The sequence below is a fragment of the Anomaloglossus baeobatrachus genome, chromosome 6 (assembly GCF_048569485.1).
Source record: "Anomaloglossus baeobatrachus isolate aAnoBae1 chromosome 6, aAnoBae1.hap1, whole genome shotgun sequence".
Taxonomy (NCBI): domain Eukaryota; kingdom Metazoa; phylum Chordata; class Amphibia; order Anura; family Aromobatidae; genus Anomaloglossus; species Anomaloglossus baeobatrachus.
In genome coordinates, this window is record NC_134358.1 from 490,986,372 (window position 1) to 491,001,225 (window position 14,854).

The window sequence follows — 14,854 nt, forward strand, 5'->3', positions numbered from 1 at the left end:
ACAGCGATTTATCTATTACTATTTGTCATTCAATATTGTGCTCATATTATTTTATGGGTTATAACAATTCCTATAGTAACAAATACATGTATCATAGATATTTTTGCATACTAGATGGATTTTGTTTGTAAAAAGGTAAAATGTTTTTACTTTTTTCTTTTTGTTACTTTATACACTGTCTTTAAATAAACTAAATTTAATATTTAAGGGGACTTAAATCTGATGTTTTGATTGTTTTTATAAAACATTCCGATACTGAAGTATCACAATGTATAATATCCATCATTCTAATCGGTATTTCTCTTCATTTAGGTTAAACTGAAAGGGTAGAGAATGAGATATATCTTATTTCCACCATGGCTGCAGGATTTCTACTATATACAGTCATATCAGAATATGTGCATGGCTCTATGTTGTATAGTGTCAAATGTTTCCCAATATTTTTTTATCATTTTGTAATTTACAATATTAACAGCTTGTAAAATCAGGTGCAAAATTGTAAAATTATAGAATTGTAATCTATATTGACCTCAGCCATGAAATCTGTATAAAGATTATATATATATATATATACATATATATATATATACACGTGTATATACGGTATATATATATATTTTTTTTTTTTCATATATTAATATAATTTTATACATAATTTTATAATATAATACAATCTTATAAATATATAAATCTGTATTGAGATGATCTACCATCAGATTTCATGATACAAACTGCATGCATTAAGGCTACATGCGCACACTGCATTTTTGTCGCGTTCTTTGGTGCAGTTTTGGTTGCATGTTTTGAAAAAACATGTAGCCTATTAACCCTAGAATGTGCAACCATTGAAAGCTACACTTTCACATACCTGGGGCCAAAAAACATGGAGTAACTCAAATAGAAATAATTTTCAAAGTTTATTTGAGATGTGAATATTTCAAAACATTATAATTATGTCCATAAAACAAAAGTAATTACACCGGCTTAAAACGCCCAATATATGCATTCTATATAATTGCTTTTTTATATATATATATATATATATATATATATATATATATATATATATATATATATATATATATATATATATATAAAAAACGATTTTTGTGTCTAAAAGTTTTTTATATAAACGTTGTAGTAAACATGGTGCAGGAATATTTCTTTTCAAAAACTTTCCTTTTCAACATTACTGATTATCCCAACACTTTTCACATATTATTTTTTCGTAAGAATGTTCCTTGCAGACATTTTGTCCACAAGTAGTACAGAAACACTCAGATTTCCTTTCCTTCTTTGCTGGACAAATATAACCGCGCCACTTTCTTTTTTTTTCTCTTGGCTCTGGATGTTCCTGAAAATGTATACCACATCGGATCATAGCTTCCGTAATTTGCCTTGGCAAGCATTTCATGCTGCTTCGCTCTATCATGGTAGGCATCAAAAGTTCAAAGACAAAGTAAGACAAGATAAAGACAAAGTCTTCCCCAGCAACAGTACAGACAAAAAGACTGAATATCATATGTACACCAAGTACAGGCCTAAAAGGCCCCAGGTATGTGAATATGGGGTAGTCCCAAAAAAGAGTTGTTTTACCGAAATGCCTATAACATAAAAATATATGAACAACTGGAAATTACTAACAACTATATACCTGAGGAATACCTAGAGTTTCAAATTTCTAACTAAAGTAATCGTGCAGAAAATAGAAAACAAGTAACCTAGCAGGCCTGCGAGGCCCCAGGTATGCGTTCTAGGGTTAAACAGCTCTCCCAGACCTGATGAGGCTGGTGTACTTACTTTTAAAATCAATGCTAGAATGACTGTAAAAAGCCTGTCTGATGTTAAAGTGGGCTATACCCTAGCGATTCTGACATGGACTTACAAAGTAAGTTCAAGTCTAAGAGATCTATTTAACCCCTTCACCCCAAGCATATTTTCACTTTCCTGACCAGGTCTAATCTTACAATTCTGACCATTGTCACCTTATGAGATAATAACTCTGGAACACTTTAATATATTACAGTGGTTCTGAAACTATTTTTTCGTGACATTGTAATTCATGTTATTGGTAAATTTTGGACAATATATTTATGTTTATTTATGAAAATATTAAAAATTTGTCAAAATTTTAAACTTTTTGCAATTTTCAAACTTTGAATTTTTATGACCTTAAACCAGAGAGTTATACCACATGAAATAGTTAAAAAATAACATTCCCCACATATCTACTTTACATCATCAGCACCAGTTTTGAAACATAATATTTTTTTTGTTAGGAAGTTAGAAGGGTTAAAAGTTCAGTAGCGATTTCACATTTTTTCCAACAAAATTTAAAAAAACAATTTTTATTTAGGGAGCACATTATATGTGAAGTGACAGAAAATACTCAAAGTGACACCATTCTAAAAACTGTTCCCTCCTGCTTCACAGTGGTTAAAAAAAAAAAAAAAAAAAAAAAAAAGAGAAATTTTACTTTTTCCCACAAAAATGTTGCTTTAGCCACATATTTTGCATTTTCACAAGGGTAACAGGAGAAGATGGACCATACAATTTGTTGGGTAATTTCTCCTGAGTACGCTGATATCTCATATGTGGTGGACAACTGCTCTCTGGGTGCACTGCAGGGCTCGGAAGTGAAGGAGCACCATTTGAATTTTGAAGCGCAAAATTGGTTGGAATCGTAAGAGGACATCATGTCACTTTTTCCAAGCCTCTGAGGTCCCTAAACAGTGGAGCTCCCCCACAAGTGACCCCATTTGGTGAAACTATACTCCTCAATGAATTTATTTAGAGGTGTGGTGTGCACCTTGAACCCATAGATACTTCACAGAATTTTGTAATGTTGAGCTTTGAAAATGTTGCTTTAGTCCCTATTTTTTATACTCACAAGGGTAACAGGACAAAATGGACCATAACATTTTTTATGTAATTTTTCCTGAATACACCGATACACGATATATGTTTTGTTAAACTACATTTTGGGTGAACAGCAGGACTCAGAAGGGAAGGAGCGCTATTTGAATTTTGGAGAGCCATTTTTTATAGAATATTGTGGGGACGCCATATCACATATGAAGAGTCCACGACATGCCAAAACAGCAGAAACCCTCACAAGTGACCCCATTTTGGAAACTACACCGCAAAAGGAATTCATCTAGGGGTGTAGGTAGCATTTTTTTTCTAATAAAATGTTTCTTTGGCCCCAAGGCTTTAATTTTCAAAAGGGATGATAGAAGAAAAATAATGTTATCATTTCTTACACGATTTCTCTAATACCTCATATATGGTCGAGAACTACGTTTGAGGCACAGTACAAAGCTCAGAAGGGGCGGAGTGAAATATCGAAGTGCCGATTTTGCTGCAATGTTTTGAGGGTGCCATGTCACATTCACCGAGCCCCTGACATGCCAGAAAGGCATGAGTTTATCTATGGGTGCAGTGAGCATGTTGACGCCACATGTGACTCACAGATTTATACCATTTCATACAATGTTGTTTTAGCCCCAAGTTTTTAATTCTTATAAGGACTAATAGGAAAAAAATGAACTACATAGTTTGTTGTGTAATATTTCCTGAGTGCGCCAATATCCTACATGTAATTGGGAACTACCGTATTTTTCGCTTTATAAGACGCACTTTTTTTCCCCCAAAATTGTGGGTAAAAAAGGGGTGCGTCTTACAAAGTGAATGTAACTTACCGGGCAGTAATCCGGCGGTGGAGTGAGTCACATGAGGCTGGTGCGGCCGCCATGGATCCCATGGCAATCGGCTGCGGAGGCGGCCGCCATGGATCCCCCGGCAATTGGCTGCGGTGGCGGCCGCCATGGATCCCCCGGCAATCGGCTGCGGTGGCGGTCACCATAGCCGAAATCTATCTGCGCCTGCGCTGCCTCCAACGCGACTTCCGGAAAATGGCTGCGGAGGTGACGCAGGCGCAGATGGAGATCTCAGAGAAGCGAGATCTCCATCTGCGCATGCGCTGCCTTCCATAGCCATTTTCCTGAAGTCCATCGCGTCGGAGGCTACGCAGGCGCAGATAGAGATTGCTGCTCTCGAAGATCTGCGCATGCGCGGGCTCCATTTTAGATCTCCGCAGCAGACGGAGACTATCATAAGAAAGAGGAGAGAGAGAAGAACGATTCTCCCTCTCCTCGCTAGGGCTGGATGCTGATTGGTGGAGACAACTTCTGCAGAGCTGCCTCCACCAATCAGTGATCTGAGCCTGACAAATGTCAGGAACATGGGGGAACAATGGGGAACACAACCCCCATCATCATCCTTCAGAATATACTGTATCAATCGGTGTATTCTGAAGGATGATGGGGGCTGTAGTCCTTTAGTGTAAACACTCCAGGGAGGGACTAATGTAGTGGCCAAAGTGTAAATGTGACTACCACCCCCCTCATCTTTCAGAATACAGCCATGTATGGTATACAGTACATGGGTGTATTCCTAAGGATGAGGGGGGTGGTAGTCCCAGATCCCCATAAAAGTGCATCATGCAGGTCCCCCATAGCCATGTCATCCACGGATGCCACATAACAGTGCATCATCCACAGGTCCCCATAATAGTGCATCATCCACAGGTCCCCCATAGCAATGCGTCATCCACATTTCCCCCATAATAGTGCGTCATCCACAGGTCCCCCATAGCAGTGCGTCATCCACAAGTCCCCCATAGCAGTGCGTTATCCACAGATCCCCCACAGCAGTATCATCCACAGGTCCCCCATAATAGTGCATCATCCTCAGGTCCCCCATAACAGTGCGCCATCCACAGGTTCCCCATAGCAGTGTCATCCACAGGTCCCCCATAGCAGTGTCATCCACAGGTCCCCCATAGCAGTGTCATCCACAGGTCCCTCATAGCAGTGTCATCCACAGGTCCCCCATAGCAGTGCGTTATCCACAGGTCCCCCACAGCAGTGCATCTTCCACATATCCCCCCATAACAGACCCTCCTGTTGAGTCTAAATTGTTAAAATAATGTTTTTTTTTAATTTTATTAAAATGTTTTAGCACACTATTTGGCTCAATTTTTTTTTTTAATTTTCCTCCTCTAAAACCTAGGTGCGTCTTATAATCAGGTGCGTCTTATAAAGCGAAAAATACGGTACTTTGTAGGCTCAGTGGAAAACTCCGAAGGGAACGAGTGCCATAACTATAGTGTAGATTTTGCTGTTGTGGTTTGCAGGGGCCATGTCACATTGGCAAAGCCCCTGAGGTGCCAGAAGAGCAGAATCACCCACAAGTGACTTCATTTTACAAACTACACCCCTCAATGAATTAATTTTGGGGTGCAGTGAGCATATTAACACCACAAGTGCATCACAGATTTTTATACCATTGGGCGGGGAAGAAAAAACGAATTACATTTTTACCACAAAAATTTGTTTTAACCCCAGATTTTATATTTTCACATGGGGAGAGAGCTCCAGAGTTTAGTGCAGGTAACCGCGGCCAGGCCTGGTATTACTGGAGATTCCTCCGGTAACCAGTCCGACACTGGCTGAAAATGATTCAACTGAAGTAAAGTGCTGATGGCAGCGGCACCCTGCAGAGGGCCATAGGGTCTGCAGGCCACAAAAAACAGGCTTAGGGCGTGTATGCAGCCCGCAGGCTGCGTGTTTGAGACCTCTGTTTTAGACCATGCTCCTGGCATGTTCTAACAGGCCATCATATCTGGCAAACCCGGAGGACATTATTTGACCTTGGGTTGCCATGTCAATGATCGACAGCCTGCTATTACTTAGTTGTGGTGCTGATTGGGTTGGAGAGGGACTGGACTCCTCTCCCAACCTTCTAAATGCTGCAATCGCTATTGATTGCAACATTTAGAAGGTTAAATAGCCAGAGCTCAAGTGTAACTAGAAGAACTCATGCTTTTATGCTGCTTTAAACATATAGAGTGGTCTTTTGTAAGAGGTGGTCGTGCCCCCTTTTGTTTTTATGCTAATTGTCTGTGTTGTAAAGTGTAATGTGTTTTAGGTACCAAGTACACTGTTAATGTATGTTGTAAAATTACTGCTGCTGTTAGTGAAATACGGGTCCCCAATGTAGCAGAGACATGATCAGGTAGTGACCGGCGCCACCTAGCAGTCGGGAAAGAGCACCATTAGATTAAATGTTAGGTAAGATAGAAGGGGACTTGACAGATGGCCAATGGGTTGGTTGGAGAGATGGGTCTTGTGAGCAGTTAGTTCTGCAAAAGGTTTCAAGGACTAAAGACATGGTATGGAGTAAACGCCAGTCGGAACCTTGAGGTAGCCTCTTAAAGGTCCGGAGCCTATGGCTCACCTCGGTGGGCCCAGGGAAGTTTTCCGACTAGACAGCCGTTGGAGCCCAGAAGCGGACAGCAGTGAGAATAAGAGTGGGGGAACGGAAACACAGGTGCTCAGCAGCTTGCAGACTAGTTCCAAGGTAGCGTGGATAGGCCAAGAGAGAGCACCCTAGAGAAAAAGTAGTAGAACCGTCTCATAACAGTGAAAAGGAAAATAAACTGTTCAAGTTTGGTTTCCCAAGAGAACTTCAGTGTCACGTGTTTGTCTACAGCGTCTACGATGGGGACCGGTTTCAGTGTGATGTACACCAAGAAAATTGTAAGTGTCACACACCCCACACGAAAACCTACACACACACTGACTCTTTATTGCGAAGGAGTGCGGAGCACCCACAGCCCGGCATCCGTATCATCCTTCAGCCTCATCAAATATTGATTTGATTTAGATTTCTCTGTTATTCATCCACTTTGCAGTTTTTAAATTGATAAATCAGTAAGCTGATGCTGATTGTCCAATGAAGCAGTTTATATTAATCTGTCTTTTTTTGAGCTCCTCACAGCTGATATTTAACCATAGACCAAATCAAAGTCAAAAGTCTAGGGAAACAAAGAGTCTAAAGAAGCCTAATGGTTCGACAGTTTTAATGAAACAGAATTGCAAAATGCAAATGCAAAAATGATTTTTAACTCTAAATACACACATTTAAGTAAAAAAAAAGTCTCAAGTGGCAGACAGCCCCTTTAAACGGTCTATCCAAGATTATACAAAACACTACTTCTTTCTTTAAGAAATAGCAACACCCCGAAATATGGGTTGTGTGTGGTACTGTAACGATAATAATAATAATAATAATAATGTAATGATAATAATATGCCTTAGGGCTCCTACCTACTTTGTGCCATTTCAATACTATTTGGCCTCCACAGACACCAAGACAACATATACAATATGCAACACATATGATTAATCAATGTAATCTTCTCTGTGGAGTATTGTAGTAAGTAAGAAGTGTTTACTTTATGTTATGGCATTTTACAGTACGTGTAATTCCTGGATACATGACAAGCATCTATCACAGGCAGATTAGTGTAGATGTCATAATGCAATGTGTCAACAGGGTATTTGTCAGACATAAGTGGCTCCACTTACTACTTACCAAACCGGTGCGCACTGCCAGCAGGTAGTGGAGCACGCTCAAAGGTTTTGATTTTGCACATCTGATCAGCCCATATCTCACTACAACTGCTGCAGTTTTACATGGGTAAAATTTCTGGTGTGTAACTTTGAGAACCATGGATTCAATATCTTGCTTACAGGGGTTGTCCGGGATTTGTAAAGAAAAAATGTTTAAAGGGATTCTGTCATCAAGTTTTTGCTATGTAATCTGAAGATGGCATGCTGTAGGGGTTAACAGAGAGATTTCAGTGATGCCTTTCTTTTCACACTGTATGTCATTGTCCGGCATGCCCCTGCTGTAATTAGCAACTCATGGTCTATACACATTGTATGTAGGGAATAACTAATTAAATCAAGTAAAAGAAACCATACATGCACATCATGAAATAAAAGAACGTGGTAGGTAAGCATAAAGTATACTGAGCGCATGGGTTGGCATTAGTTTGGACCATTCGGAAAATTTGGTCAGAACCATTAGAAAAAAAGCCGCATAAAGGTAATAAATATAACATCTTAATTATTTAAAATATATGACAAAATCGTTACAAAAAAAGTGGTGTCAACACACACAAAAGAGAAAAAAAGCCAAGTATTATATAGGTAAGGATTACTAGATTTGTATAAGTAACATAAATAAATAAATAGATGTCATATATATTACTCTGAAAAAAATATAAAAATAAATATATACATTTTGTAAATGACAGATTAAATAAAGTACATAGTGCAAAAAAGATAAATTAATCCTTATAGGTAATAAATGGGAAGAGAGCCTAGCTAAATGACTACACAGATACCTCTTAAGGTGCATACTGCCAATTACCAACATGGGTTAATTACCCAGTAAACCAAGGCACAGTGGTATGGACAGTGCCTGTATCAGTGTCTGTATCAACTACAGTGGTGGTGCAGCATGTACTGAGAGTCATCAAGTAAGAGGTAATAACAAGGATTGTATAGAGCAAAATCTGTGTTCCTGCTGGTTAAAGGTATGTGTGATGCCCACCTCGACGTGCGTTTCAGCGTTTTTCCCTGATGAAGGTGTCTTATAGGTCGCCCAACTATCACATGTCTTTAATAGCATTGGTCATTCATATGGGCCAAAGGTACCTTTTGGGACCCCTGGTGCCCAAGGACCCAGGTTCAACTATCTGTGCCCACTCTAATTACACCTCTGCATAGAGATGTCGACCCCTCTCATGTCACTAACACCTTCACACAGGGGCAAACTTAATATTGGTGGCTGAGAAGAAAGGGGTCCACATCCACCTCCAAAGCAGGAGGAACTGGGCACTATGATGAGCTCTTGGGCTGCAAAGGATCCATATACTGTTCTTGCACAGGTGCCCTTATCAGTCTGTGCCCGCCAGTGCCCAGTAAGCCCAGTGCCAGTGCCCAGTGCCCAGTGCCCAGTAAGCCAGTAAGCAGAAAGTGCATATGGTGGAAAGCCGCAGCTCCGACAAGAAAGTAGATAACAAGTTAGATGAGGAAAAACGGGTTTGATGCTGCGCTAAAAACCACAAATCCAGGAGGTGTGATGAAATCCTTTCCTTTATTTGCACGGGTCAACGCGTTTCGAAGGCATAGCCGCCCTCTTCATCAGGACAAAAACAAAACAAGAATGGTTATGCTGTTCTTCCTTGTTTTGTTTTTGTCCTGATGAAGAGGGCGGCTATGCCTTCGAAACGCGTTGACCCGTGCAAATAAAGGAAAGGATTTCATCACACCTCCTGGATTTGTGGTTTTTAGCGCAGCATCAAACCCGTTTTTCCTCATCTAACTTGTTACCCGCCAGTGCCATAACATATGCCCAAGTGGAATCAGATACATCTAGGTGTTCTGTGGATAGAAATGTATGGTTTCTGAGATATAATAATAAATTCATTAAAAAACTAAATAAAAGTCTTTTTCACATCATTTATGTATTATGGGGCACATCAGAAGTCCAGACAGTATCTGACAAGGAGGAAATAACAACAGGAAGCTCTGTATGAAGACAAGGCTTGCGGTGGTTACATTCACTAATGTGTTTTTCTATCAGAATGGCAGTTGCTCTACATTTTATAGAATGTAAACAATGTTTTCTTCTAGGTATTTGCACCGTGGCTCTGACGAAACATCCAGAAGCCACACGGCACCTGTTGAGCTCTTTAGACAGCAAGTTATTTTAAGCCTGTAAACCGTCTGATTCCTCGCTTCCCTTCTAATCGTCTCGTTTTGTTTTGTTTTGTTTTTTTCTAAAGAAAACACCTGCAGAAAACAAATCAGAGACGTTAGAAAGTGCTTCAGATGATTCCTGATGTTTCGGAGGATCCAGGGCTCTTCGGATGTTACTGATGCCTGAGTGTTGTTACATGGTACCGAATCCGGCAAATAAAGATTCTACAGTTTAACTATAAATGTTCAGCTTTGTTGATCCAATAAAAGTGAAATGGGTGAAATAAAATGGTAAATGATTGCTGCAGTGGCTCTAGTAGTAATATTAATAACAATATTACTTGTCCTACCACCAGTAATAATAATAATACGGATATGGAAAGCCATGGGTAGTTACATTCTCGGTGCCATCTCTATATCAAACCTTGTTTGTTAAGGGCAATAGATAATGATAAGAGTAATAAATGTCCCTTCTGTTCTAGTAAACAGTGAACCACGCACTTTACCTTTCCTCTATCTTCTGTTACAATAACATTGTGTATAGCTTTTGTAGCTTCTATTTGAAATTCATCAAATCATAGTTAAAGGAAAGACCATTCTTACGTCTGTCATTCAACCAAATCAAAGAAAAAGGTTGATGGCAAATCCTACCTTTCTAATGTCAACAGGTACAAACTGAACATAAAACATAGTAACAAGAAAGAGACAGTTGCACTCTGTAATACTAAGATATGTAAACAATGAATATAGGAATATAGACATACATTACTGCTATGAAAAACATTCAAAAATTGAGATACTTAGCACACAAAAATGGCCAGTGTTATGTGAGCCCAACAACCAACGGCAATGCAACCTCTTTTTTTAGCATTAAGGCCGCTTTACACGCTGCGACATCGCTCAAGCGATCTCGTTGGGGTCATGGAATTTGTGACGCACATCCAGTCGCTTTAGCGATGTCTTTGCGTGTGACACCTATGAGCGATTTTGAATCGTCGCAAAAACGGTCAAAATCACTCATCGGTGACATGCCCCCCTATTCTCGAATATCGCTGTTGCTCGGTGTACGAAGTAGTTTGTTGCTATGTGTGACACCGCAGGAACGAGGAACCTCTCCTTACCTGCCGCCGGCCACAATTACGTCCCGCTGATCTCCGCCCCTCTGCGGTGGTTCGGTGACGCTGCTGTGACATCGCTGTGACGCTGAACGAACTGCCCCCTTAGAAAGAAGGTGGTTCGCCGGTCACAGCGACGTCGCAGAGCAGGTAAGTGCGTGTGACACTGCCGTACCGATAATGTTCGCTACGGCAGCAATCACACGATATTGCATGTACGATGGAGGCGGGTGCTTTCGCGCTCGACATCGCTAGCAATTGCTAGCAATGTCATAGCGTGTAAAGCAGCCTTTGATCTATCTTATTTCTCCATTTGCAGGTTCCTATCCGCCCATAAATTGTGAGGTTTTTTTACCCAAAGAGAGGCATTAGTTTGATAGGGATCCAACAAAAAGAGGTCGCCTTGCCGTTGGCTGTTGGGTTCACGTAAAACTGGCCCTTGTTATGTGCTAAGTATCTCAATTTTTGTATGTTTTTCATAGCAGTAATGCATGCCTATATTCCCATATTCATTGTTCCACATATCTTAACACTACAGAATGCAACTGTCTCCTATTTGTTACTATTCAACCAAATCATCTAATTTTTTATTATAAGCATTCTTACTTTGCAGCATTTTTTCCACACTTGTCTAAAATTTTTGCTTAGTACTATATTTTATGCTAAAAAAAATTGTAATTGAGTTTCATTAAAAATGTTTGCATTATTTGCCTTCTACAGCCTCTGTATTGCTTTGAATATTTCTGGTTGCAGAATGGACTAATAGAAAATCTATCAGTGAGCTCATTCTGATGGTCCAGTAGAAAAGTTTCTATTTTAATTTTTTTTTTTTTTAGTTTCTCTGGCTGAGCTAAGAGACATTCTCATTTATACTGTATGTATAAATACATCAGTGGTCAATATAAAGGACTGGCACCTGACTTTTTTCTTCCAATGACCTTACCAGCCAGCCATTCATTAGGTGTGGAAGAAAGGCAATTCTGACCACTAAATAGGAAAGGGTTCTTTACAGTTAGGGGTACTTTGCACGCTGCGACATCGCAAGCCGATGCTGCGATGTCGAGCGCAATAGTCCCCGCCCCCGTCACAGCAGCGATATCTTGTGATAGCTGCCGTAGTAAACTTTATCACTACGGCAGCTTCACATGCACTCACCTGCCCTGCGATGTCGCTCTGGCTGGCGATCCGCCTCCTTCCTAAGGGGGCGGGTCGTGCGGCGTCACAGCGACGTCACACGGCAGGCGGCCAATAGCAGCGGAGGGGCGGAGATGAGCAGGATGTAAACATCCCGCCCACCTCCTTCCTTCCGCATAGCACCCGGGATGCAGGTAGGAGATGTCCCTCGCTCCTGCGGCTTCATACACAGCGATGTGTGCTGCCGCAGGAACGAGGAACTACATCGTACCTGTCGCTGCAGCGGCATTATGGAAATGTCGGACCCTACACCGATGATACGATAACGACGCTTTTGCGCTCGTTAATCGTTTAAAAAGGATTTGCACACTACGATATAGACAGCGAGGCCGGATGTGCGTCACTTTCGATTTGACTCCACCGACATCGCACCTGCGATGTCGTAGTGTGCAAAGCCCCCCTTAGAGCAGTCAGACTGGTGTGCCAACCACAAGAAGTAGCAATGGAAATGATGAGTTAGTACTTTAATGAACAGTGAACTATACTCTTTATATTTTTGTTATATCTGTTACAATAATATTTTGTGTATCATTTGCAGAACATATTTGAAAACGTACATGTGATTTATAAAGATTAGATCAATTGTTTGAAATCATAGTTAAAGAAAAGACCATGGTTATGTCTGACATTGACTCAAAGCATCTAATTATTTTTTTTTTTAGTAAATCTAAAATAAAAAGAAAAATGAAAATTGTCTTTATAAAAAAAGTCTTTCACCGTGTGGAGACAATGACTGTAGACACAGACAGATTAGCAAAATTGTTCCCATTTCTTTTTAAGGATTTTTGGAGTATGCTTGAAATATAAGTTCTACTCCAAAAATAAACCCTAGTTGCAGTCAGGACCAGCGTTAGGGGGAGTCAAACTGCACAATTTTGCAGGGCCCCACTCTCTTAGGTACCTCAGCATTTGTATTCTGAGGCTAAGATTGTTTAAGGACCTTTGTGACATCATGTCATGTGACATGGTTGTCACCAAAAGGTCTCTTAATTGCAGGAGTCTAAGGCTAAAGAGGAGACAGGTAGGTATGTATGTGCAGTGTGTGTGTATATAGATAGATGGATGGATGGATGTGTGACGCCCCTGGACTATCAGGTAGTCACAGGGTACTGCACAAACTGCCTTCCGTGCAGTATTCCAAGTCACTCATGGTTCTGGGTCCCTATCTAATAGTGTTGCCTCCAACAGCAAATGAAATCCTAGATACACACTGCACCACACCCACCAGACAGACCAGTGGACGGCTTGAGTGGAATAGAGTCGCCCATCTGGGGGGTCAGGGAGGGGAGGTGAGTAGTGTAGTCAGTAGAGTAGAGTAGTGAAGAGGAGAGTGAGAGGAGGTCGGGAGCGGTGGCTCCTAGAGAAGCTATCTAGGTTGCAGACGGTGGTCTGGGCCTTGACAAGTCGGATCCCTGGTTGCAGGGGATTGTGTCATGGTGTCTGGACTTGTCGAGGAGGACAGCCGGCAGCTTAGCACTGTCACCGGTCCAGGACCGAAGGCACGACGGGGTACACGGACCGTAGATCGGGGAGTAGCTTCAGGCAACCTGACAATTCACCTGAGGAGAATGGAGCCTTTATAATCTGTTCCCACTCACTCCAGAATCGGGGCATTAGTGCAACAAGTGGGATAGGACTTTCCAATCGAAAATGGTCCAGAAAATCCCAAGTGTGAGCCCTGAGAGCAAGCTCCCACACTTAGTCATAGTGGGGTGCGGGGCCCGGCAAGTTCCATACTACTGGGCCACCACGTTGAAGTTAAACTTAGTGCCAGGAGGCAGGTCACGGATCACCAGGCAACACTATAGGAGACGGGACCCGGAAGAGCTCCCTTCAGCGGCAGCAGTATCCAGAGACTTGGTTTACCCAGTTGTCAGTGTCTGCTTATGAACTGAGTGAGTACGAGAGTGACCCCTGCATCCCACGGCACCCCTCACCGAGTCCCGGGGCATCCCCCTACCCGTGGAGGGCTACAACACCATGCTGCCCCACTTCATGACCCCGGGTACTCCCAACGGCAGCGGCGGTACTCCCCAAATTACCGTACACCACGGGTGGCATCACAAACTACATATACATCCCCCTGTAAATACCCCCTTTCATTTGAGTTGCCGCACGACCCCTGGGTCCAGAGACCCTCGAGCCACAGCGAACCCAGATCCGAGTAGCTCGGCTGCTTCCACGGGGGCGGCACAGATGCATAGATGGATGGATGGATGGACATGTGTATGTTGATGTGCCAGATGCAATATGACTATATTTGAATAAATGTTGATTTTTTTTTTTGTTCAAGAATAAATGTGGATTGTTGTTCATGTAAAAAATTATGACATCCGCAGAAAATAAGCCCTACCCCATCTTTCAGAGCAAAAAATAATATAAGACCCTGTCTTATTTTTGAGGAAACACAGTATTAGAGCAATAGCATTAAGTGGGTACAAAGGGAAATTTTCCATTTAAAAGTATTTCTGTATTTAAAAACCCATTAGATTGACTCTATTTGAACATTATAATGTAATAGAGGGACAGTTCCTTATTTAAGGCCTCCCTCAATTATCCAGAGAGGGAAATGCCTAAAAAAATAATCTTTATCTATATAGGACCTAGCAGCATTTAAAGGGGTGGCCCAGTCTAAATCCACAAGTCTGCAGTCCCTCTGTGTATCACTTTATGTGACTGCAGACTTGTAAATCCTCACATTGCACGCACTGTGTGTTGGAAGGATTCACTGGTATCAAAGCCAAGAATGGTGGTCACATGGCTGCAAATATGCAGTATGTACACTCCAGGCGAGAATCCGACTAGATGGGCGTGACCTCGCTCAATATACTTGCCTTGAGCAGGGTCACGTCCCTCTAATCAGATTCTAGGCAGGAGCGTGCATATTGCATACTTGCAAACACATGACCACCATTCCCGACTGACACT